The 26,920-nt window shown below is 36.1% G+C and overlaps 1 long non-coding RNA gene across 2 annotated transcripts in view; it reads right to left on the bottom strand.

Moving 5' to 3' along the window:
* The window catches only part of LOC127505786 (uncharacterized), a 44,174-nt gene extending 27,144 nt beyond the window's left edge, over positions 1 to 17,030 (bottom strand). For both annotated transcript variants that reach the window (XR_007927819.1, XR_007927818.1), the window contains exon 1: positions 16,805 to 17,030. This is a non-coding gene — a long non-coding RNA (uncharacterized LOC127505786). The remainder of the gene's footprint in view (positions 1 to 16,804) is intronic.
* Between the last annotated feature and the right edge of the window lie 9,890 nt (positions 17,031 to 26,920).

Genomic DNA, 26,920 nt, shown 5'->3' with positions numbered 1-26,920 from the left:
AGAGAGTAATGAGGAAAGCAAGAGGCACTGGTGAACAGAAGTGTGTCTGTATCAGCACAGTGTGGCGTGTTTGAAAAAAGGAGCAGCCGCAGTATGGAGACATGGCATAATTAGTTTGGGGAGATTGCAGCCTGTGGGGTAGGATTAGGGGTGCAGACACTGAACTAGCTGTGGTCTGATAGTTTAATACTGGCATATGAACTTCGTACCAACATTTTGATTATACATCTAAACCCAGTCGAACTGGAAGTGAACACCCTTGATGGAGAGGGATATGATAACAGTGAAGATGTGACTTCTGACTGGGGCACAAATTAGCATTCTGAACTTTCATTTCAGCTGCTGCTTTCGAATATTCCTACTTAAAACCCCTTTACATTTGGAAATTTGGTATCATTGGTTTTTATTACCATTTACAACACACCAAGTCTTATGCTCACCAAAACTGCATTTATTTGATCGAAAAAAACAGTAAAAACAGAAATGTTGCAAAATATTAAGAACTGTTTTCTATTTTCACATATTTTAAAATGTAATTTTATTCCTAATGTCAAAACTGAATTTTCAGCATCATTACTCCAGTCTTTAGTGTCACATGATCCTTCAGAAATCATTCTAATATGTTGATTTCTCATTATTATTAATGTTGAAAACAGTTGTGCTGCTTAATATTTTTGTGGAATCATGATTTTTTGATGAATAGAAAGTTGAAAAGAATAGTATTTATGGTAAATGGTTAAAAAATGGTTTAAACTGGAGTCTGTGGACTGATTATCTGATCATCTGATTGCTTTATTTATGATCATGATCACCTGAGGATTTGTAGTGCATTTTCTATATTATTATTGAGAGTGAGTGAAATTGTTACACTGATGAAGGCGAAGAGCCGAAACGTTTGTCATCTTATCTCCTGTGTACCATGATTAAAGTGCTTCAGAGTGCAGACCTTTTTTGTATTCTGGTAAATGGTTAAAAAAAAAAAAAAAAATCATCAAAAAATATCAATCATATTTATCCTGTCATTTTGAAAAACTCTGTGTTGCATCTGAATACCATGAGACAACAAATAACTAATAAACTAGACAGACAAATATAAATTTTAAACATTTTTTAAAGACAAGTACATAGTCAGTCATACAATAAGAACAAATAAGCTGGACAAAGTTCAGAAATTGAAATAAAATGTAAAATAACACTACATAGTTTATAAAAAAAAAAAAAAAAAAAATAGATGAATCCTTATTAAAGTTACAAAAGTTATTCTGTCAAGATCAGTGAGTGATTTTCAGTGTGTGTGTGTGTTCACATAGCAAGTGCCAAAACCTTTACCAAGTTTCGTACCATTCCGGTTAAGCAAAAAAAAAAAAAAAAATTAAAAGACCAAAACCTTAGATTTTTAGGACAAAATTATCTAACAGCACCAGAGGGTTAAGACATAACCGACTGTGTTTACAAGGATATTTTGTCATAACTGTGTGTGTATTTGTCCGTTCAATATATCCGATCAAGATATCTGGAAACTTAAGGTCAATATTCCTGACCTTAAGTATCCAATTCCAATTTGAATCAATTCTCGATTTCCAGTTGGAATCGATTTTTTCGATTTCTCAACCCTTGTGCTAGACAATAGAAAAGAAAGAAAGCTTGTGCTTTCACATTCACATTACTTTCCGGTTTTGCATGAACCAATTGGCTAGCGCCTGTGATCTGATTGGCTGACGCCTGCGTTGGCGCTTGAAAAGTTGAGAAATCTTCAACTTCTGCTTTGAGCAACACGAGTGAAGCGATGTGACGGAACCCACAATTCGGCTACTCATGACGTCTCCCATTCAAACTAAATGAGAAGCGGTAATGCCGACGCCCCGTGTGAATGCACTATAAATGAAAATTAATAGAGTCTGAACAGGCAGCATACAACTTGCAGTCTGAACAGTTCCTGAAAAAAAAAAAAAAAAGTGTATATATATTTATAAATAAATGTTCCTTGTAGTGTGAACAAAGCCTTTGACTCATTGATGCATTTCATTTGCTTAAAAGTGAATGTGTATCATCTACACCTGCAAGTTCACATGGCATCAGATACATTTCATCAAAATCCAAGTTGTGGATTTTCAGGTTTCCTAGTTGAAAGTCCAACTTCAAATACATTTTGAGTTTCAGAGATAAGCAGAACTTATTCAACTGGTACAATAAATCTTCTGGCGTCACTACCATCAGTGACTGATATGTCTGACACATGTATTGACATGTTTCAACCTCTGAAATTGACTTTTGTTTTATTACTAGGATGCTGGCAGGAGACATTTTTAAACAAAAGCAAAGGTGGTAAAATGAGCAGACAGGGAGGAGAGCATGTCTCATTACATGTGAAATGTACAGTGCGTGGTGCCCTGCTTCTCCAGCTCCACATGTACAGTCGTGTGATATTGGTAATTGACCAGTCTCAAAATTGTTAGCAATTGAATGAGCAAAATATAATTGGAAAAGGAACAGCTAGATGTAAACAAGTCAATAACTTGTCACACAAGCTACCTGTGTACAGCTAATACACAAGACTTAATTGGCCTGGTAGAGAAGATCCCTGAGCATTTGCCAATATTTCGCAGTACAAGCGAGATGCTAGCATTTATTTCTGACATCCAGCTGTTCTCAGAAAGTAACCAGATGGTAAAAACAAACCAAAAATATTCACCTGCACAGGAAGAATTCAACGAGAAGCTCTTGTTGATTTAGCTTTGCCACAATTAATTCAGCAAAGCGTCGACATCTGACATCAAGTCGATGTCTGCAAAATATGATGTCTCTTTACTGATGCTGCAATGTTCTGAAACGGCCTAAACCTACACAAGCAGCCGTTTCTGATTACAATAGAATAAGAGTAAACATATTGGCGGCTGGGAAAAGCAGGCTTTAGGTTGAATTAGAGGTAAGCACAGTCAAATCTGCAGGCTCTTGAGAGAATAATTGTGTCCCTGTTGTGAACAAAATTGACGATGAAATCCACCAGATAGAGCTGAATTAATTCACACTGGGTTTACACCCCCTGTTTACTTCAATTTCACATAATTTAAATTCAATTTTGTCCAATTACTATCTCGTTCTCCACACCTGGACAGTGCTGCTATGCGGAGTGGATATCTCCCCATAGAGATTTATTTACAAATGAATGAATGCACTGATCCTTTCAAGGAAACAAATCACAGTTATCAAAACAAACCTAAACTAAGATCAGGGTTTTTTTTTTTTTTCTGACTAAAATTAAAATTGCTATGTCAGGTGTCATGCACCATGGGATGTGGAATACAACGCCACTGTCACAGAATGCCTCAATACAATAGCGTGGTATAGTATAGTACATATGCTCATTCAAACAACACTGTTTTTATTAGCTTAGAGTTAATAATCTGCATCTTTATTCTTAAAAGACAATTCAGTAACTTGTTCGCATGAATCATACTCAGATAGGAGCGCAGAATATAAATTGTAACTTCTTTCTATTTTAAAAGTAATTTACTCCTGTGATGGAAAAACCAGAATTTCAGTAGTCATTACTCCAGTCTTCAGTGTCACATACAGTGTTGGGGAAAGTTACTTTTAAAAGCAATGTGCTACAATATTGCGTTACTCCCTAAAAAAAGTAACTAATTGCATTACTTAGTAATTTTTAATGGAAAGTAATGTGTTACATTCCTTTTGCGTTATTTTTTGTCATCTGGGCTGGGGCTTGCGTTACTTATATGAAAAAGTAACTCAGATATTTTGTTGTAAATTTAAGAGTAATGTGTTACTTTACTAGTTACTTAGAAAAAGTAATCTGATTATGTAACGCACGTTACTTGTAATGTGTTACCCCCAATGCTGGTCACATGATCTTTCAGAAATAATTCAAATATAAGAAACATTTCTTATTATTATCAATGTTGAAAACAATTGTGCTGCTATATATTTTTATGGAAACTGTGAAACATTTCTTCAGGATTCTTTGATGAAGTAATAAAATTAATCAATAAATAAAAACAATGAAAATTGTCCTTTTTACATTTTTTTCCTTGCATATTTGTGACAAGCAATGAAGATCATTACGTAAATCATAGCATCAGATACAAGACGATATACAAAACTGTCACAAAAACATTATTTTCTTTCTCATGTTTTTTTTTTTTTTTTGGTTGTTTAACACAAGGGATATTTAATGTGTGTTGCCATATGGAGAAAAAAAAAAAATCTTGATGGTTAATTTCCCAGCAAGGTTCTTGTGCTTGACTTCAAATGTACACTTTACAATGTCACAGTTCTAAATAAAGTTAACAGCCAACTGGAAAGTATTATTTGCTTGCCAAAGACAATTTTCACTTGCATTCGGCACTTAGCGGGTGTTAATTTTGGCCCCTGCCTACAACCTTCCCAGGGGATCAGTGCTGCTTTAACATCATTATGGATCAGAATAATCAGAGCGATCAAGGCCATGCTAATGCCATTCTATCATCCTTCTTTCTACAGCACAAGCCTCTCTCGTTTACCCTTTCCAGTGATTTAGTGGGCATTATTCAGATGCTCTTTACAATCTCATCTCTTATCAATCTCTCTGTGTTGCATTATGGCCCCTGTTAGCATTTTGTCCTCCTTTTAACAAGTAGAGAGTAATTATAATGCAGTCTTGTTCAGTGTAAATGATAACCTTGACCTACCCAATCTGAGAAATTTGTTGCATACTGATAAATATATAATTATGTTTACAAAATACTTTCAACTACCGTGAGAGCATCTGAACTTGAAATTTGGTATGGTAAATAAGTATACACACACACACACACAAAAAAAAAGACAACTTGGAAAATCTGGGAACAAACAATTAGGTTGAAAGTGTATCTCTATGACTTTTCATTGACACACGCTAGTCATATAATTATGTATTTAAGTTCATTGCTGGCTTTAAAAATAAATAAACATCAAATTAGTTTAAATAGGTTATTAAATATTAGGTTAAAATATTTTTGATACATTTTTAAACTATTATTTATACAAACCCGATTCCAAAAAAGTTGGGACACTGTACAAATTGTGAATAAAAAAGGAATGCAATGATGTGGAAGTTTCAAATTTCAATATTTTATTCAGAATACAACATAGATGACATATCAAATGTTTAAACTGAGAAAATGTATCATTTTAAGGGAAAAATAAGTTGATTTTAAATTTCATGGCATCAACACATTTCAAAAAAGTTGGAACAAGGCCATGTTTACCACTGTGTGGCATCCACTCTTCTTTTTATAACAGTCTGCAAACGTCAGGGGACTGAGGAGACAAGTTGCTCAAGTTTAGGAATAGGAATGTTGTCCCATTCTTGTCTAATATAGGCTTCTAGTTGCTCAACTGTCTTAGGTCTTCTTTGTCGCATCTTCCTCTTTATGATGCGCCAAATGTTTTCTATGGGTGAAAGATCTGGACTGCAGGCTGGCCATTTCAGTACCCGGATCCTTCTTCTACGCAGTCATGATGTTGTAATTGATGCAGTATGTGGTCTGGCATTGTCATGTTGGAAAATGCAAGGTCTTACCTGAAAGAGACGACGTCTGGATGGGAGCATATGTTGTTCTAGAACTTGGATATACCTTTCAGCATTGATGGTGCCTTTCCAGATATGTAAGCTGCCCATGCCACACGCACTCATGCAACCCCATACCATCAGAGATGCAGGCTTCTGAACTGAGCGCTGATAACAACTTGGGTTGTCCTTGTCCTCTTTAGTCCGGAAGACATGACGTCCCAGTTTTCCAAAAAGAACTTCAAATTTTGATTCGTCTGACCACAGAACAGCTTTCCACTTTGCCACAGTCCATTTTAAATGAGCCTTGGCCCAGAGAAAACGCCTGCGCTTCTGGATCATGTTTAGATAGCTTCTTTTTTGACCTATAGAGTTTTAGCCGGCAACGGCGAATGGCACGGTGGATTGTGTTCACTGACAATGTTTTCTGGAAGTATTCCTGAGCCCGTGTTGTGATTTCCATTACAGTAGCATTCCTGTATGTGATGTAGTGCCGTCTAAGGGCCAGAAGATCACGGGCATCCAGTATGGTTTTCCGGCCTTGACCCTTACGCACAGAGATTGTTCCAGATTCTCTGAATCTTTGAATGATATTATGCACTGTAGATGATGATAACTTCAAATTCTATGCAATTTTTCTCTGAGAAACTTCTTTCTGATATTGCTCCACTATTTTTCGCTGCAGTATTGGGGGAATTGGTGATCCTCTGCCCATCTTGACTTCTGAGAGACACTGCCACTCTGAGAGGCTCTTTTTATACCCAATCATGTTGCCAATTGACCTAATAAGTTGCAAATTGGACCTCCAGCTGTTCCTTATATGTACATTTAACTTTTCCAGCCTCTTATTGCTACCTGTCCCAACTTTTTTGGAATGTGTAGCTCTCATGAAATCCAAAATGAGCCAATATTTGGCATGACATTTCAAAATGTCTCACTTTCAACATTTGATATGTTATCTATATTCTATTGTGAATAAAATATAAGTTTATGAGATTTGTAAATTATTACATTCCTTTTTTATTCACAATTTGTACAGTGTCCCAACTTTTTTGGAATCGGGTTTGTAGTAAAAATACATAAAATAGAATTATACACACATATAGGGTATTATTTTATAATTCTATTTTATATATATATATATATATATATAATATATAATATATAATGACCGCTTCACCCAACGGTTAGGTGTATCACTACACAACACCCTTAGCAACCACTCTTAGCAACGTAAACTGTATGTTCTCAATTGATATGTTCAATGAAGCTTACTGTATTATGTAGAAGAGTATTGTGAGAAAGAGATCGAGTGAGCGAGTTTATTACCTGCATTCAGATTTAGCATTTTTCTTCACGTCAGTCCTATGTTCATAATAATGTCCGATGTATTACCTTGTCCTTTTAACAGTTAAGGGGTTTTCCTGTGACTGACAGCGCTAGTCAAAGCATTTGTCAGTTGCGTCTTGTTCCGTGTTCACAACAATTCAGTCTTTCCAATGTAAAAAGTTTTCGCTACTGACCAACACACTCATAAAGACAGTCTTTGCCGCCATCTAATGGCATAATAATGTAACTTCTGTTGCTGTTCACGGTCAGGTACTATTTTTTCCGGTGAAAGGAAGGCTTTTAGTGAAAGTTTACTTCATGAAAGATGCATTGATACATATTTTTGTCTTTAATATTTGTAATGTGTGGTAACCATTTTATAAAAGCTATAAGGTACTCGAGTCTAGTGCTGTATCGTGAATAAGTCACGGCTCTGCTTCGCGTCATGCCTAACAACGCCCTTCAGCCGTGACTTTTCACGATACAGCACAGCCTCTCGTATCTTATTGCTTACACACACACACACACACATATATATATATATATATATATATATATATACAGACACATAAATAGAATAATTACATTGAATGACCTTTAAACTTCAAATGATTGACTTAATAGGCTCTTGACTTTGAAAAGTCTTAAACTTTGTTTACTCGACAGCAAGGGGAATAGTCAATGGTTTGTGTGTGGAACGGATAGAGCTTGAGGTCACTGAGAAGATCAAGGAATGAGTTTAGGATCAAGCTCTCATAGAGGCTGCCGTGCCCTTCATCCACATAGTTCCTAAAGATTACAGCTCTTAGCGAGTCAATACAAGCGTTTCCCAGAACTGAAGAAAGCTTTGACAAAAGGTCTTGATATGGCATCTCAGTACTCTTGAGAATTGTCACTCTGACTAATAAATGCTCGTGAAATTACCCTTTTCTTTAAAAAGCTAAATGGATCCTAAACTGCCTGGGTTTGTAGTCTTGCAGTTGTGTTTTGCTGTATTGCTGCTGAACAAGCTCCTGAACTTATCCTATAGTGCTGTGTTTCTATGAACAGCATGACTTTTTTTCCTCAACTGCAGCTTTTGTGTTTTTTCAGACTGCTGCAAAATTCAGATAACATGACACAAAGTTCATTAACAAATAATTAGAGCCTCATGCTGTGTTTAAACACAGTTTATCCCATTAAAACTTCTGTTTTCTGTCACAGTCTTGAGAAAGCAGAAACACTCTATTCCAGTTCTTCTGAAGTCAAGATTTACGTGAGGAAAAGAGGGAAATTTAAGTCATTGTTCACTGATAATCATGCTTTTAACCACTGTGACCTGATCATTGATTCAGTAAGTCTGAGAACCAGACCAGTCAGATTTGATTTGAATCATTCAGATGATTCATTGAAAAGATCCCACTCAGAAATGATTGTTACTTCTCCAATAAATTCTCATGAATGCTCAATGAGAATTAAATTTCTGTCTGTTCCACACACAAAGCAGTTTTAAGGCTACAAAAGACAATAGATACATCTTTCACCTCCTTTATAAAGCTTAGTTTCAAACTCACTGAATTGTAAGAGAAAATGAGAATAAAATACAGAAAACAAAGGTTATTTTTGGGTGAACTTCTAATTTTAACACTTTATTTTTCGGTTTTACATAGTACGTCACAATAATTAAACTACTTCCAAAACCACTTAAATAAAATAAACAAGCAAAAGTTTTTGACATGCTGGTTGGTGAGCGATGATTTATTTTTCTTTAAATCTTCTTTGTATGACTCAAGGGTTTGTAGCCCACTCTATTTACAGAAAGTAGTCTTCAATTAAATGTAACAACAGAATAAATAAAGAGATTCACATTGGAATATGAAATGCACTGAGCATCCAGTGAGTTTTCACTTGATGCTCAGGAGAACCTAATCACACACTTACAGCAACAAGGTTACTTAGCAACCAGTGGAAAGAAACAACCCGCTGCCCATGGCATTTATACATGCCATTAATGTTGTCTTGGACATATACGTGATCTGAATATGAATACGAACGGGTCATTTACATTGCTGCCACTTCCTCGATGCTTATCAGACAAATCTATACGTTAAGATCAAGGCTTAGGTACACAAAGAATCAAAGCTCTGAGGCAACAACACAAAGGCACTTCACGTCTGTTGCTTCAGCAAAGGACTGAGCAGTTGGCTCCACTGTCCTGTAAACAATGTAACTACTGTCAGTCTCAACGAACATGCATGGATCCAGTGGCCGCAGCTGGTGGGCAGCTTTTCATCTCAATGCAGCAATTGGGCTTCCCAATTTTCACCTGACACACTGTGCCAGCCACGACTGAGGATTAGAATTACAGCGGCTTTTGACAAGCTTGTCAGATGTCAGTCTGGAGAGAGAGCTGTGACTGCAAAAGATTGCCTTTGCTGTTGACTTCAAAACATCTTTTTATCAGCTAATATTTTATGGTGCTTTAGCAGTTTAATGTCTTTGAACTAGGGTTGTCAATCGATACAAATTTGTAATCACGTTAATTACATGATATGTAGATTAATCAATCAAATTAATTGCATATCTTGCTAATATTTAAAGATAATTGAAAGAATATACTTTTTTTTTTTTTCTGGCAGCCTATCACAACTGGACAATGCGTAATCGAATATTTGAAGCTGATGTTTTCTGTTTGTCCATTTGCATCATATTAAGCCAGTGTTATTTTGGAATTATTAATACACTATTATAGTATTTATTTATATTACAGTATTTATGTGTATATTATAGTATTTATTTTTATATATAATTTTGTTGCTTTTGTCATTATTAATTTAATTTATTTTAATTTAAATTCTAGAACTATAATTATAATTCTATTTAATTTTAGTACTTATTTTATTTCAGTTACTTGCCAAGGCAACATTTCTAATTTTCTTTTAAGTTTCTTTTAAGACCGACTCGGAGCAGGGTGGTTAGGATTGGAGGGTGAGTTTTGGAGGCGGAGCAATGAAGAGAGGGGTGGGTTTGTTTGGGTTGATTTCAAATATAAACAATGTCCAACAGCGTTGTTGAAAAAATACATACCCCACCTTTAAGGCCTGTTTTTGTGTGATTAATCTGTAAACATCCAAAGGACAATTGCATTATCTAGGTATAGTTTGACTTTAGAAAAAAAGACTGGTAGACAAACAAAAGCATTTACATAACATTTTAAAAAGATGAATTAGGAACTGTTCACGAATGTGTTTTTGAATTCCACTGTGCCGCTTTTCCATTGTTTTTTAATGTACTAGACAGACTTGTTTGACCGTTACACTCCCATCTTGCATCTTTTGCAGAGATGTGCATGACACAGCTTTCTAAAAACACACCACAGAAGTTAAAAGAAGTTCAACTTTTAAAAAAAATCTCCTGACTGCGGTTGTCAAATGTACTGTGCAAAAAAAAAAAAAAAAAACTGGGTATATTCGGTACCTGCCGATAGATGCTGCTTTTAAATGCTCTTGTTTGTGTTCGTTGAGCACTCTGCTCAAGCATTGAGCATTGTAGCCAAATACAATCATATCTGTAAGTTAGGGGCCATTTACATAATACTGTTTTCAACTAAAAACTTTTAATGTGTTTTGACCATTCATTTACACAACAGCGGCTTTTTGGGGGCCTGAAAATGCTAACTTTGAAAACTGGTTTCAAAGTGCAAGTTTTTGAAAATGATATTGTCTCGTGTAAACTACAAAAACACAACTTTGTGTAAACAATGACGTCATCCACATGCGTATTACCTGTTCAGTCTATAGGCACTTAGACATTGCCAACTGGCCTGACATGCATAATACAGGGTTTTTAATCGTTTTGGCAGATCCGTGTGAACAGGGATCATTTTGTCAACATTGTCTGTATGCGAAAAACGCAAAACGAAAAACTTAAGTTTTTTAGTATATTGCTGTTGAGTAAACGTACCCAAAGTCAGAATCCACTTAACACTGCTGAAAATGCTCAAGATTTTGTTTTGTTCAACATGAGTCGCATGTTAGCGAATCCTGTCATTATAACCAACAAAGTGTAAACATGGTGTAAATAAGAGATTTATTGCACAGTTAAGACAGATTTTTTTTTTTTTTTTTTTTTTTTTTTTATCATAATGGGAGTTTTCACAAGAGTGCAGAATTCAGTGAGCTTGCACTTTAGAAATTGACAGCCTTAGTGATTATAAAGGGAGGGCTCTTCTCTTGCGTTCTGTTTATTCACAATCTAAATACAAGTTTAGATTTTCATGACGCAAGTTTATCAGATTACTTTTTTCAAGTACCTAGTAAAGTAATGTTTTACTTTTAAATTTACAAGAAAATATCTGATTTACTTTTGCAAATAAGTAACACAAGTTACTTATTTGCAACAGTTTTTACTCTTGTACCGAAACTGTTTACAAAGAACCACAAAATTTTACTGGTATTGATGCAGACTACTGAAACTTTGGTACTGTGACAACTCTACTCTAGATCTTGAGTTGTTTTTTCCCCCTGTTTCATTGCACTGTCTTGCATTTTTAACCACAGTCAAGTTAAAAGTTGCTTGGGGAAAAAAAACTTGGGGAAAGACAACTTGGGGAAGAAAAAAAAAAAAAAAACTTTTTGTAATAATGACACAAAAAAAAAAAATGATGACAGTGTGTGACTGTTAAATTCTGATGAAGCTGTCGTGAGTCTGTTTTGGTAACTGTGCACTCTTTACAAAGCCTGTGATTTTGCACTCTTGCTCAGCAAAAATCTCTGCATTTAATGCCAAGATGTCCCAGTTATGCTATCCTTTGAAGAAATGAAAGTAGAATGTTGTATTGGAGAGCAATATCAAAAGAAATTTTTACAGACATTAAATTCCGCTGGCAAGCCTCTCGAGCAGAGCCCATTGCTCTGAAAGCACAATTTAGCCAAGCACTCTGCCTCTCTCTTGCTCCCTCTCCCCCTTTCTCTCCCCCTGCACACGCTGCTGAAAAACGCCAGTAAGTGCCTCTAATCAAATTGAGGATATTGTGATTTCTAATTACTTCAGATCATTGATTGGTTACCTCAATTATAATCTCACATTAAACTGCAAATTCACAGCCAGACCTTGTTTATAAAAATATTTTTCTTTCCATTTTAAACAAAAATAAAATCAAATGCATGTTTGAATTAATTATCTGCAGTTTCAATAAGGGAATGAAAACAATCCATAATATAGCATCTAATATTTCTGATGATGGTGGCCTAGAGGCTAATAATGACATGTCACATGCAAGAGTTTTTGTTGTTTCTGAGCAAAACGATTTCTATTAAAGACTTGGATACACACACACACAAAAAAAAAAAACGATTTCAATATTTTGAGAAATAATATAAAAAAAATATTTTTATTTATATTTAATTTTTGTATTTATATTTAATTTTTTAAAAATAGATTAATACATTTATTCAGAAAATATGCATTAAATTGATATTATTATTTATTTATTTATTTATGCCATGTCAGCAACAAGGCTCAATAAATTGATAAAAATGACAGTAAAGACATTTACAATGCTACAAAATATTTCCATTTCAAATGAATGCTGTTCTTTTGAACTTTCTATTCATCAAAGTAGTTTCCACAAAAAATATTCAGCAACACAACTGTTTTCAACACTAATAATAATAATAAATATTTCTTAAGCACAAAATCAACATATTAGAATGTTTTCTGAAGGATCATGTGACACTAAAGACTGGAGTAATGGCTGCTGAAAATTCAGCTTTTCCATTACAGGAATAAAATTACATTTTAAAATATATTGAAAAAGAATTGAATTGAACGAAATATTTCACAATAAATAGGGCAGTTGTGCCCTAATGGTTAGAGAGTCGGACTTGTAAGCCGAAGGTCGCCGGTTCGACTCTCAGTACCGGCAGAAAATGTAGATGGGAGACTGAATGAACAGTGCTCTCTTTCACTCTCATTACCCAAAAATGAGGTGCCCTTGAGCAAGGCACCTAACCCCCAATCACTCCTCGGGCGCCGCAGCAAAAATGGCTGCCCACTGCTTCGGGTGTATGTGTGTTCACTACTATGCGCGTGCACTTGGAGGGGTGAAATGCAGAGCACAAATTCCAAGTATGGGACACCATACTTGGCCACATGTCACGTCACTTTCACTGTTTTTACTGTATTTTCTATCAAAATAAAGCATAAAAGACTTATTTCAAAAACATTATATACACACTGCCTCTATACAGACATACTATACCCATCCTGACCCATTTGCTGCCTGTAAGAACTGAAAGTCTCCATACACTTCTAGGATTGTCCTTATCTGACAAATTAATCAGTGCTGCATATTTCCATGCTCAAGACTTCCCAAAGATTCAGTTCCATACTGAAAATTAGCAGACATGTGGATCGACTCCAGCTGAAACGCTGCCTATTCATTTAGCTCTAATTTAATAAAAATCTCAAACTCAAGAAAGCTTCTTTCCACACATTTCTGAGTCTGTCTTCTGCACGGATTGTCTTTAGGTCTATGCGAGAGCAACATCAGAAGTGCACACACATGTATGCGTGCAGCTGAGAGGAAGCGCTGCCCATGAACCGGAGACTTAATGAGATCTCCTATCACCATTGTGGTGTTGAAAAGTGCACTTAACCCCAGGATGCTCCAGAGGCAGTGTCCATGCAATTAGTATAATGTAAGTCACTTTGGATGAAAAAAGTCTGCTAATGATGAGTAATAAAGCCATAGAAAGACCTATCAGGCTTGTTGGTTAAGGACTGACTATAAAAAAAAAAATGGTCAAACAAGTGTTTTTCTTTCTTCTTCTTCTTTTTTTTTCCCACATTGAAAACTTTAACCTCCACATTCCTTCTACATAATAACCATAATTCTAATTTTACAAAAAAGGATAATAATATCAAAGGGCATGATAAATTAAGCAATTAATTGTATTGATCTTCACATACCCTAAGCCTCAGCTAAATGCCTAACCTTCAGGGTGTACTTAAAATAAAAGATAAAGAAGAAAAAATAAAGATAAATCCTTATCTTCAAATATCTGAACTGCATGATGCAAACCATTAATTACTAGGAAAGGACATGACAGAAACTAATAAAAAGCAAGCTTATGCAATATATAAAAATGCAATTCTCTCGTCAAGTTAACAATAAATAAAGGATTCTATTGTATAGCTTATGTTACACACTGCAGTCACATAACTGTTATTGCAATTTCTCATGTATCTATAATTAGGCTTTTATGTAGCACTTTTAATGGATAAAAGGTTTTTTTTTTTTTTTTTTTTAAATAATTTAATTTGTAACTGTTAATTTTAGAAGAGATCAAATGTAGTCGTCTGCTTGTATTGTGTTGTGTTATTCATTTAGGCAACAGAATGTAAAATCTGTTTAGGCATTCTAACCTTGAAAGATATATAGGCTTCTGAGCAAGCAGCCCATTTGCAAAAAAGTATATTATAAAACCTGTTGAGTTTTCAACATAGTTCATTCCTGATGTCCGACCTTGTGCCTCCATTAGGTGAAAAAAACTACATTTCAGTAATGAGTAATTTGGAGGTGCAAGCAATTTCATTCTCAGCTGGACTAAGACTGGAATGGTGTGATTATTTCCAGGGTCATTATGTAGTGAAGCTCACTATTAAGCATAGCATGCATTGTGTGAAATATTGATGTAGTCACTGGTCTGGATTCAGCACATGAAACGAGCAACTGGTTCAGACTTTTGGACTTCTGCTGTAATCATTGTTTAAGAACAGTCCAATCTGGAGTCAGTCAATAATGTGACGCTCTTTCTTTTGTCCTATTAATTTAATAATAATAATAAAAAAGGCCTACATCAAAAATACAATTCCTACATATCATGACAGAACACACTTCTTCAATGAGCAGCAAAGTTTTAATCTACAAGTTAAAAAAAATCTGTTTAATATATGTTTTTCGAAAGTTTGTAGGAAAAAAAGACATTCAAAACTATGCGTCAAGGTCAATGAGTCTCTTAAAGGGACAATTCTTTCATCATTCACTCACGTTGTTCCAATTCTGCATGTTTTTCTTTCTTCTGTTGAACATAAAGGAAGACATTTTGAAGAATGTGGGTATTCAAACAGTTGACGGTAGCCACAGACTTCCATAGTATGGAAAAAAAATACTATGGAAGTCAATGGCTAAAGTCAACTGTTTGGTTACCAACATTCTTCAAAATATCTTCTTCTGTGTTCAGCCAAAGAAAGACATTTATGCAGGTTGTGGGTGAGTAAACGATGACAGAATTTTAATATTTGGTTGAAAAGTCCCTTTAAGAGACTTATTGACCTTGACACAGTTTTGAAGGTCTTTTTTTCCTACAAACTTTCAAAAAAATATTAAACTATTAAACTATATTAAATTATTTTTTTAACATCAGATATTTTCACCTTTTTCTGACATGAAAAGGTTGTAAAAGGCTATGGTTATAGTTTGTGCTTGGTTGGTTGCATCAAATGACATTTTTAGAGTCATTAAATTAAACCATATGAAAGCTACATGAATACAAAGAGTACTTTCTAAGAACTTGCCACATTTTAAATTGGATTTTTTTTCCTTTAAAAATTACACTCCTATATGCTATTGACCCTGTATCAATTTAAACAAAAATTACAATAAGCACAAGAAAATAAGCAGACATTATCTGTCATCTAGGTTCTATCTTCAAACTCCCTCCATGAAAACTCTTCATAAATGAAGTTTATATATTGCTAAGGACGAAGACACATAAATTACAGCCTTGGAGAAGATAAAGTGGCTTTCCGTTCTGACCCCTAACCCCTCAGCTTAGCCGGAGACCATCTGAAGCGCCTTCAAGGAAGCATCACAACACGGCACAACATCATAGAACATTCAGAGACTGAAAAGGTCAATAACGAAAGATTTCATTCTATCTCTGAGGAATCTCTCATAATAATGGGGGCAAGCATTGCCGGCAGAGCCCGTGGTTCGCTTTAAGTGAGGACAGGCTTTTTATCATCCTACGCAATGACTGACAAAATAACCTTGTCTAGAAGCCTGAGTCTGCTGAGGAACAGATGACTGCAGAACCCTTTACAAAGCCATCGGTTTATGCATTTGGATGACCCCCACGACCCATGAAGATGGGTCTGACCTTGTTGTAATTGCACTAGAGTAGGTACTAGAGTAGATACCTCCACCTCTTCAAAACTGGAAGTTGCATCTTCCATACCGGACAACCCCCGCATTTTACATGAGCCACCATCAGAGCATGCAGTGAAGGACGCTTAGGGCAAAGGCAAGCTATGCTGAACAGCAGATGTGCACAATATCCCCCAGAGCTCCTGGTGTAAGTGGGCTATGTTGTGATTGCCAGGCTGCACCACCCCGCCTCCATCTGGGAGAACATGAAAATTCCCAATGATTCCCCGAAAGATTGAAAGATTTTTCAAGGTTCTGAGAACCAGCGGAGAAACCACTGAGGGATTACCTGCCTTAGTGCCCTTGGAGTTCTCACAAATTCACACATGCGGCCCTTTCTTCACTCCCACGTGCGGCCCACCTTAACCTTAAGCTGTACACATACTTTAATCCCTGACCGTGTGACTATGACCAGAATTCTCTGAGCTCTCACATCAGTGGTAGCATCTGATAGGATTGTATTCTGGATTCAAAACAAAGGCATGTGAGATACCATGGAGAATCTCTGTTGACATAATTCCAACTCCACACAAACAGGTGAACTGAAACAAATTATTACATTATTTGTGTGCTCTGTTCACTCAGTGTTCTTCTAATTATAGTGGTAATACTTTATTTTAGGTTCTTTTTAACTAGTTGCTTATTAGCATGCATATTACTAGAAAATTGGCTGTTTATTAGTACTTATTAAAGGATTAGTTCACTTCTAAATTCAAATTTCATGATAATTTACTCACCCCCATGTCATCCAAGATGTTCATGTCTTTCTTTCTTCAGTCGAAAAGAAATTAAGGGTTTTGAGGAAACATTCCAGGGGTTTTCTCTTTATAGTGGACTTCAGTGTGGTTCACTGGGTTGAAGGTCTAAATTGCAGTTTCAGTGCAGCTTCAAAGCGTTCCACATGATCCCAGACGAGGAATAAGAGTCTTATCTAGTGGAACGATCGGTCATTTTCTAAAAAAAAAAATAAATTAAAAAGTTATATACGTTTTAACCACAAACACTCATCTTCCACTAGCTCTTTTCTTCCTCTTCTTCTTGTAGAATTCCGGCAGTGTAGATGCTGCTAAGTGTATTACTGCCCTCCACAGGTCAAAGTTTGAACTAATTCCTATATACTTGCACTAGCATATTGTATGACAATTTAGTTCAAACTTTGACCTGTGGAGGGCAGTAATACACTTAGCAGCGTCTACACTGCCGGAATTCTAATAGTGAGGAAGAACAAGAGAGCATCCCTGCATCCCAATGTGCATACTTGGATGACATAGGGGTGAGTAAATTATCATAAAATTTTAATTCAGAAGTGAACTAATCCTTTAAGCACATATTGATGCCTTATTCTACATGACCTTATTCTACATTCTTAATCCTACCAAATACTTAAACTTAACAACTAACTAACTTACTAACTATTAATAAGCAGTAAATTAGGAGTTTATTGAGGGAAAAGTCATAGTTAATAGTGAATATGTGTTCGCTATACTAAAATGTTACCATTATAGTTTAGGTTTAGTTATGAATATGATCAACAAGTTCAAAACTGCTTGAAAGACATTATTTTTAGGTCACTTTTATTTAAACTAAGCTGCAACAATAGCGTGCCTGTGGCAACATTTCTGCAAAATAATATTATGCTTCCTCTTGCACGTTCCACGCACTTTCAAAGTGAAATGTCCAGTGAGTGGAATTAAACGTGGATTCAATTTTCTCCAAAACACATTTCAATCATGACAACTCTCGGAGTGGATTAAATTCAACCAGCATTTATTGGCATGGGGCATGAAGTATACATGGCTTGATTTTGGCGGACGAGATCTGCTATGTTGCTGCTGCTGTTGCTACTGCTACTGCTGCTGCTGCTGAGCAAATACAAATTTGTTCAGCTTAGTCGAAGAAAACAACAAGGAAAAGGCTGCTGCAAGAATGGTAGAACCCCCGTAGCAGATCTCTACAGGTGGCGCTGGGGAGGAGGAGGGATAACAGGGCTTCACATTGCGCAGCTTGTCGATCGCAGGCTAGGGTTCGATATATATATGGTTGCGTCTTTAATAATCGATAATCTGCCCTGTAATCATAATTTGTGTGAATATGAATAAAAGTTGTTGCTGTTTTACTGCCACAAGTGCTCATTTCACCTGGAAACTGCAGTGAAATGTAAGGTATGTTTTTGGATTTTTCCAAAAATGTAGGTATAGATGGATGTTTTTCTAGTAAGCCTATGTTGTGCAATGCATAGCGTTCTCCATAAAAATACATTATATACTGTACTGATACTGCTCTTTTCCTGCCATGAACTACCTGTATCTGCAAAAAGTTAGAGTGCTGTGATTGAGTGCATCAATAGATAGAACAAGCCATCAGCCCTGAACTATAAAGAAACAGCAGTAGACATTATCTGACAAAAATAGCTATTAGCATCAGATTCAAAGCTGGGCAAACGAGAGAGGATTGATCGACCACTAAGAGAGATGCTTGATTTAATCACTACATTACACACAGCTCACATTACCCTACAACACAAGGGCAAAGATTATGGCTATACTACAACTTTAAACATTACATTTTTATTGCACCTTAGGTAAAACACAGTAGAGTCAGATTGTCCTAACACTTGGTAAATGTCACACAAATGACAAGCAATTAACCCCCCTGAATACCACACATAACTTCAAAACCATGTCACAAAATTGATACTATTGATGACTACATTTCAGACATTGTATAGGCAAACAAAATCTACAGGAAAAAAAAAAAAATAGTCCTATTTAAAAGTCAGAAGTAATAAATACATGTACATACTGTATACATACATAAAGTTATATATGGGTCATTGACGAATAAGGTTTTTAAAAGTGTAAAAAAAAAAACCTAATGGAGATATAATTAATTTTGAAGTGTTATTAAGTGTTAACAATGAGATTATGTGGTTTTTAAAATAAAATAACACTGTTTTTGTCATTTTTTACAAGATTTTGGTTTTACCGAACGACACCTTATTATACCGAATGACGATATTTTCAAACAATGCTAACAGGCTGATATCTAGCTAGCTAGCAAAAGGACAATGAAAATTTTATATTTAGTACAAGTTTTTAAAATATTATAACATTTTCCATGTTTTATAGCGGTTGTCCCGAATGACCTGATGTTTCGGGATGACTTCTACACATAATTTTAATACCATTTTGCACTATGTTGATATATGATGTTATAAAATCATGCCAGAATAAAAAAAAATAAATAAATAAAAATATATATATATATACACATTTATTACATTTGAAGATATTTTAATCACTAATGAAATGGCTGTATTGGCCTTTGGACAGTTAAACCAAATGAACTTTTCACACTTCAAAATCTTTAAAATACCTTTATATGTAGCAAAATATAATTAAAACCTTTTGGACTCAATAAAAGTAATCTGTACTATCTTACACATTTTTTGGATGTCATATCTTTGTTTTTTATTATTATTATTAAGGCCTTTGGACAAAAAAAAAAAAAAAAAAAAAAAGACCTGTCACGTCATTGACCCATATATATATATATATATATATATTTAAAAACAGTAATATTGTGAAATATTATTACAATTTAAAAGAACTTTTCTATTAATATATTTTAAAATGTGATTTATTCCTTTAATGGCAAAGATGCATTTTCAGCAACTATTACTTCGGTCTTCAGTGTCAATTTTAAATGGTAGTATATATAAGAATTAAAATTGTATGAATATACATAACTTAAACTATATATGAATATGAATATAATCATATGTTAATGCAATATTGCATCTAAAAGATTGATCTCACCAAGACTTTTGTTCATTTGTCTTAAATCCACCATTTTGTTTCCAGAATGAACCTCCGACCATAATTCCACACAAATGGTTGTAAATCCTGGATTATAGGTAAAGTTCAATCCTCTTTTTGTCAGTTTAAATTGTTTAACAAAAGACCTACAGGTCTTTCCCTAAACAGTCTTTCTCCATTCATTCAAAATGTCTACGCAATTCCTCCTTTCAGATTCACCAAATTAAAAGTCCCCAGTACTACACTTCCTGCAGTGTCCATAAACAAACAGCAGTACTGAAAATCAACATGGAATTGGCCCTATTTACTCCCTTAATACACTTTCCAGGTCTTATTGTGCATAATTCATCTGTGTATGTTATTCTAAAGAAAAAAAAAATGCTTGTCTTCGTAATCTTTCTTAAAAATGTGCTTACTTCTGATCCTTTTGGGCTGACATTACCAATCCTTTTCAAACCATCCGCTCCAACCACCTGGCTCCATTCTGGTAAGTAAGCCCACTTTTCATGATTCAATCAATTGCAGACAGTTCCGCTCTATATTTTTTCTTGTTGAGTATCCTGTGCCACTCAGAAATATATCAGATTACGGGAGTAAAATGAGTCTGCCAGGCTCTTTCATCTCCTCTAAACATTTTCCAGCAGTTTCAGGGAAAATACATAATATATGTTCACTGTCTACTGAGCCATCCAACTGAGCAGCAACAGTTTAGTATATTACTGATGTGTGTAAAGTGTTGCAATATTCCATCATATTTTCAACAATATCGACTAGATTTGTTATCGAATTACTGTACCCCTCACTGATGAAACTGTAACCACAATCTGTATTAGAAAGCCAGCGCTGGCGGCACAGAGAGAATTCCTCCAAAACCCTCCCAAATGGAGCATCCATGATGGCCACTCAGACTGTGTGGAGGCCAAAGCCATCTGTTGCTCAAGTGTTAGTAATTTCCTCACCAGGTCTGTCAGCTGGAGCACTGCCTTGATTGGGCAATTCTGATGCTCATGGTAAACCAGCAGAATGTCACTGCACCTGGGCTCTTTCTGCAAACAGACAATTATCATTTCAATCAATGGGGTATTGGTAGCTTAGTGGGGTTCCTCTGTGGTGAAAGGATTGCCTCAGATTCTTATATAATTAAGCGCTGGCATGAAATGTCAAATTTGAGCGTCAAGCGTAATGTAGCCCAATGCTCATCAGTCTCATTTAAGAATTTACATCTGTAATTGGCTGTTCACACTAAATATTAAAATACCTTACAGACGGCAAACATTATGGCATGGATATGAGAATCGAGCAGAAGTAATCTGGCAGTAACATTCAGTCGGTCTGTTTGGAACAGCCTCACGTGAAGCCCTGCAGGAGGGAGAGACAGGGTGAGTCAGATCCACCGCTAATGCTGTGTTTCTGGAGAGGAAGAGGTCCTGTCAGCAGGATGCTACAGCGGTGCTGATAAATCGTGCTTCGTGACTGAAATTCACTAATAATAACAATCAGTCAAAATCTTCGACAGCTTTTGCCAGGCGCCAAACACGCCTTTGTCTGTGCACACATAACCGAACACCTCTTAATTTGCTAATCAATTGGCCATGTCTGCTAAGCCTTGCGATTTATTATGCAAAGCCACTACAACCTGTTGACGAGAAAAGCTCAGCGTCACATGAGAGCGTTCATTTCCATTTCGGCTCAATTTTAAACTTGAATATTGACAAGAATATTGATTTTTCAGAAAGATAATGTTGGACAGTAAGAATGATAGATGTAGGGTTCGAAATGGCATCATAAGGAGAATTCAAAGAGAATGAACTGCGGCAATAGCAGCACTGTTTATTTGCACGTATGCTCTCTGCGTTGTCCATTTCAATAAAGGGTAATCAGTTAATGGCACAAACTGTGGCTCTAAAATCTGTGTTGAATGAAATTTTGCATACTGCAAGTCGTGATCTTGTACAGTGTATATTTTGTACAGATATGGAGGATGCAGCAGACTACCATGATCTGGCATACTTTGTGTGGACTGTACAGCACAGTATGTATTTTGCTCATGAAAGAGGTTGTCACAAGAGGGCGCTAGGGGGTCTGTGGAAAAGTTAAAAGAAAAATAATAAAAAGCAAAAAATATATATATACATATATATATATAGTATATATATATAATAAATTGTCTATATCTATTGTCTATGTCTGATTATTCAATTTTTTTATAGTTTTCACAGAATAAATGGGTCTTTATACATGAAAATATATAGATGCCATTATATGTTAGGATCCCTTGCAAGAGGATCATCACATTGACATCAAAAAGTTTAAAAACCCCTGGTCTAGATCATGAAATACAGTGCGAAGGCAGGACAACCTGTCACTTGCATGAGGTCAAAGTGAAAGCAAATGACAATGATTCAATAAATTCCCGATAGACAAAATAAATTCACGGCATACTTTTTTTTTCTTGTTCGAGAAGCCGTTGCACTTAGATATCACAATAGGGAAGAAAAGACTACGCAACTTCCGGCACGTCCTGGGCTGCGTTCAGCCCCGACAAAATGTTTTTAAACGGAAACGGTGGAGCATTGAACACCCTGTTCTGATGACGCAAGAGTTGCAACTATGGCAGCTGAGAAGGCCATTCTTTGTGTTCTTTTTGAAGAATTTTCAGAGCCTGATGAAGTCGGTATAAATACGTGTTTAATACTGCAAAATATGCTCGATGTTACAGTCACTGCCCTTGCCATCCAGAATACCCATTGTGCGAGCTGTCTCTTTAATACCGTGTGGTTTATATACATGTTGATGCTGATTGGGCTGACATTTTTGACACACCCACCAAACAAGAGAAAATGTAACTCAAACCCTGTTGCACACCATTTCCAGGAAACATGTCGTTCAACCCGGAAACCATAGCAAAACGTTGCGCACCGGTTTGAGCTTGAACGTGCCCCCCATTTTGCAGAGTTAGACGCATTCCAGGGTTAACATATTTTGTTGATCCTGGAACAACATTACTGTCTGAAAACTTAATCCTAACCATACCTCTATCCCTAAACCTAACCTACCCAAATCATAGGGAAATGATACGTGAATTAATGGCCGGCACACACCAAGCCAATGGTCGGCCGTTGGCGAGCATCTGTCGGGCTCATTTTTGTGTTGTGTTCCACACGTCGGCTCTCGTCGGCGGCAGTTTGCCCGATTTAGCATGTTGAATCGGCATCGGGGCCATCGGTGAGAGAGAGCACTCTGATTGGATGTTCAGTTTAGCGAACGAGTCAGTGCACGAGAATTAAAGCGAAAGTGATGAAAGAGAGCAAGTAAGTCAAGACAGCACAGACAGAAGGCTGGTCTAATGTTATGTTATCCTATCCGACAGGCTTGCTACGGTAGTCGGTGTTACCGGTGTTCAGTCGCAACACCGGTTTCATCACTTGCCCACTGAGGCACCGAGGTTAATTTTTTTTTTTTTCACTTTAATGCATTAAAAATATTTGCATTTAATGCAATTAACGTAGTATCCGTTTTCTGCGTTATATGATCAAGCTCCTATTCATGCTAATGCTTTTAAACCATTCAAGTGCGACAAAGCAAAAGAGAACGCGCTGTCTTGTGAATGTCCTGCCTATGTGACACACACACACACACACACACACACACGTGAAAAACATTCCTTGTCGCGGAGAACACAAGCGCTTTGGAAACAAGGAGAAAGGGACGTGGCCGCGCTTTCCACGCGTTTTTAGACGGGATATGTGAACAGCCCCATAAGCCGTTTAAAAAAAAAGAGGTAGAGGCCCCGCCCCCCGGTGATACCGGTATTACCGGTGTTGTCACATGTCAATTAACCAGTGGGAAATTGTTCTCACCGTCACATCCCTACTGTCCGAGCATTCCAAAACGCGAATATTTTAATAACAACATGAGCCACTTAAAATGAAGTACATTATCAACATAACTGATATTCAATATGGTAAGCAAATGCTGCTTTGTTCGCGTTTCGTATATCTCGTATCTCCCTGTTTCAGTTTCTCTTTTTGAATGACGAATACAGACTATTGATTCCTGCTGATATAGACAGTTAATTCCTTACACACAGACGCAGAACGCACGTGTTAGTTTGCAGTCGGCTGTAGTCTGTGCTGCGTGTTCAAGTGCAGCTTTTTGATCCAGACGCAGCCGACATGAGGCGAAACACTGTCGTTTCCATCACCACTAGTTCTTTAAAGTCGGCTTGGTGCGTCCCTGGCTTTACACTGATGTAGAAGTACCTACCCCTGGTTGTAAGCCTAGACTTGACATAAACTGTTAACTTTTCCCTCAAATCTGATTAGTTGATTGGAGCATTGCACTTGGCGAAATCAGGTTCTGCCAACTTCCGTTACATGCCAACTTTAAAAGGCACCTATTATACCCATTTTTACAAGCTGTAATTTAAATCTCAGGTAATTTAAGTTTCAGCTTAAAATACCTCACAGATCATTTATAAATCCATGTTGTAAATACCCATTTCTGACTACAGTCAAGAACAGGCTGTTTTCGTGCATGTGCCTTTAAATGCAAATGAGCTGTTTTTATCATTGTAGGGTGGTTGTTCACACACTGCCAGCACACATTTATAAACCTTGTAAAAGTGGATTTTGCATAATAGGTGCCCTTTAATAGGCAAAATATGTATCTCATTTTATGTCAGATTTTGTGATATGATGACTATTTTTTTGTTCACAAAAGGTGTTTTTTTTTCTGTTATCTACGAAGTACATTCACCCTTATGCGCATGAAATGAAAAGAATTTCATCTACAAAATCACTCTTAGTTTTAGAGTTTTATACACAAAATGAACTGCTGACTTCACATTTCTGCAGACAAAATGCAACTGCCTTTTGTCTTTCTGTGTTTGAAAATACATTAAAGTGCAATGATTAATTCAGTCCACAAAATTAGTCAGGTTGCACTTGGCAGCCCATAATTTAGTGCATTCATCACAAAGTGTGCAAATATGCATTGGCCAGCACTCATATGAGGGAACAGTTTAAGGCAGTGTTAGTGAAGCTGTTCATGAGTTTGCTTACAATATTGATGTGGTTACAATGATATTGCAAAACACTACAAAAGGTGCAAAAAACATGACAGAATGCTAATATCATGAACGTACTGTATATTTATGCATTGGCTTGAAATGCTAACAGGTCCATGGGTGTGAAAAAACTGTCCGTGTGCAATCATTAGTCTTGGCAGGAGAACTGGCCAAGAGTAATATAAGAGAAGGCACACAGGGAGAAAGACAAGGAGGTGGAGGCGTGGTACTGTTAGGAGGAAAAAGAGGAGGCGTTGTATGAAATAACACATGCTTCAACAATGCAATATGCCAAGCAACAAAATAAGGAGGGATATAGTTATGTTGCTTTTGTTTTCTCTATACATTTTGTCTTTACTTTGACTTTTAACTGTGACATGCAATCATTTTAGCAGTTGATGTTTTCACATTGCTATCTCTGTAATGGTGCCCAGACATGGGGTAAGGAGTTTGAATCCATTAACATTTCATTCACCATCCATCTGTCGTCAATTCTTGGTAGCATGTTTCTACGTTGACAGCACCTCCAAGAGAAAATGAGCTAGTTACATCAAACCAGAGTTGCAGATTATCTTGCCTAACTACAAGTACCTAACTAAAACTAAACCTAATTAAATTGTCCGGTAACATTACAGCGGTTTTCAAAATGATGTAGCCTTTCCAGCTGTTTTTCCACATGATTTTTTTTTTTTTTTTTTTTTTGACTCAATTGAAGTCTGATTCAGTCGAGTGAATTGATTCGTCTGGACAGTTCATTAAACTATATATGAACCAAATCACTGATTTGAGTTCCTGTGTAGCATTTACCGTCTTTTAAGTTTTAAGTTATGAATTTAAATAAATATATTTAGAAATAAAACTATATTTGAAAAAAGTAGCTTCCCCAACAATACACTAAACGTTTTTTTTTTTGTTTTTTTTTTTTTAATTTTTCATATTTAAATTAAATATAAAATTATTTAAAACTAATTATTGATTATTGATCTTCAGATGTTTTTTACAATCTTGCGGTTGTAATGCATGATAGTTGTCCTCACAGGTAATAAATTTGATTTATACTTCAAACTGCACTGAAAATAAATATAAAGTAGTTTCTGTAAGAGAAGACAGCTATACACTAGTGGCTTTGAGCTGATGTAAACATGGCAAGGCTTCCTGCAATGATATTTGAATAGAGAAAAGTTTGAGAAAATATACTGAACTGAGAAACAAATACTATACTATTTAAACTAAAGTTTAGTTTTTAAATGTACCTTTTAATTACTTAAAAAAAATCTTTTTTTTTTTTTTTTCCTGGTGATATGTGACACCCACTAAGGCCCCGTTTACACTAGCGTTTCCACTGGCGTTTCCACAGCGTCTCCGTCTATTGACCTTGTGTAGCCCTGCCCCTTTTCAGTGGTGCGCTCATTGTCTTTTGACTTCCGATATTGCGTATTTATGAATGAACTGTTCATTTTAAAAATTTCCTGGTCTACTGACATTTGTTAAGACACCTGCTTTAAACATTACAATGCTCAAGATAACTTTTGTTAACTCTACAATAAGTAAATCCACTTCACCAGCTAATTATTCTTTGACAGCGATGCCTTAGAAATATACAAGGCAATCGCAAAAACGGAAGCTTAAAGACCAAATTCCTAAGATGGCTGCGTGCACATTTCTCTGGCGCATAAGGGCTGAATCCCAAATGGCACCCTAAACCCTCACGCTGCATTCACACAGGGTATCAGTTTCAACGCTTGACAGAGGGCATGTCTGAAGCTTGTGTCCACGCGACCGTTATAGTGATAACAGCCAATCACATTACTTTCTGGTGCTGCACGAACGCAATTGGCTAGCGACTGCTCTAGGGTGTTTGCATAAAGCAATCTAATTGGCAGACTTGCACACTGGGTATGCGCGTACAAGTGTAAACAGTTGCCTCTTGCGCATGTAGGTAGCTGCAGTATTTAAAAAATGCGGCG

This window comes from Ctenopharyngodon idella, chromosome 2 (genome assembly GCF_019924925.1).
Source record: "Ctenopharyngodon idella isolate HZGC_01 chromosome 2, HZGC01, whole genome shotgun sequence".
Taxonomy (NCBI): Eukaryota; Metazoa; Chordata; class Actinopteri; order Cypriniformes; family Xenocyprididae; genus Ctenopharyngodon; species Ctenopharyngodon idella.
The sequence above is the reverse complement of the archived record's forward strand: the minus strand, read 5'-3'. Positions and strand labels throughout refer to the sequence as shown.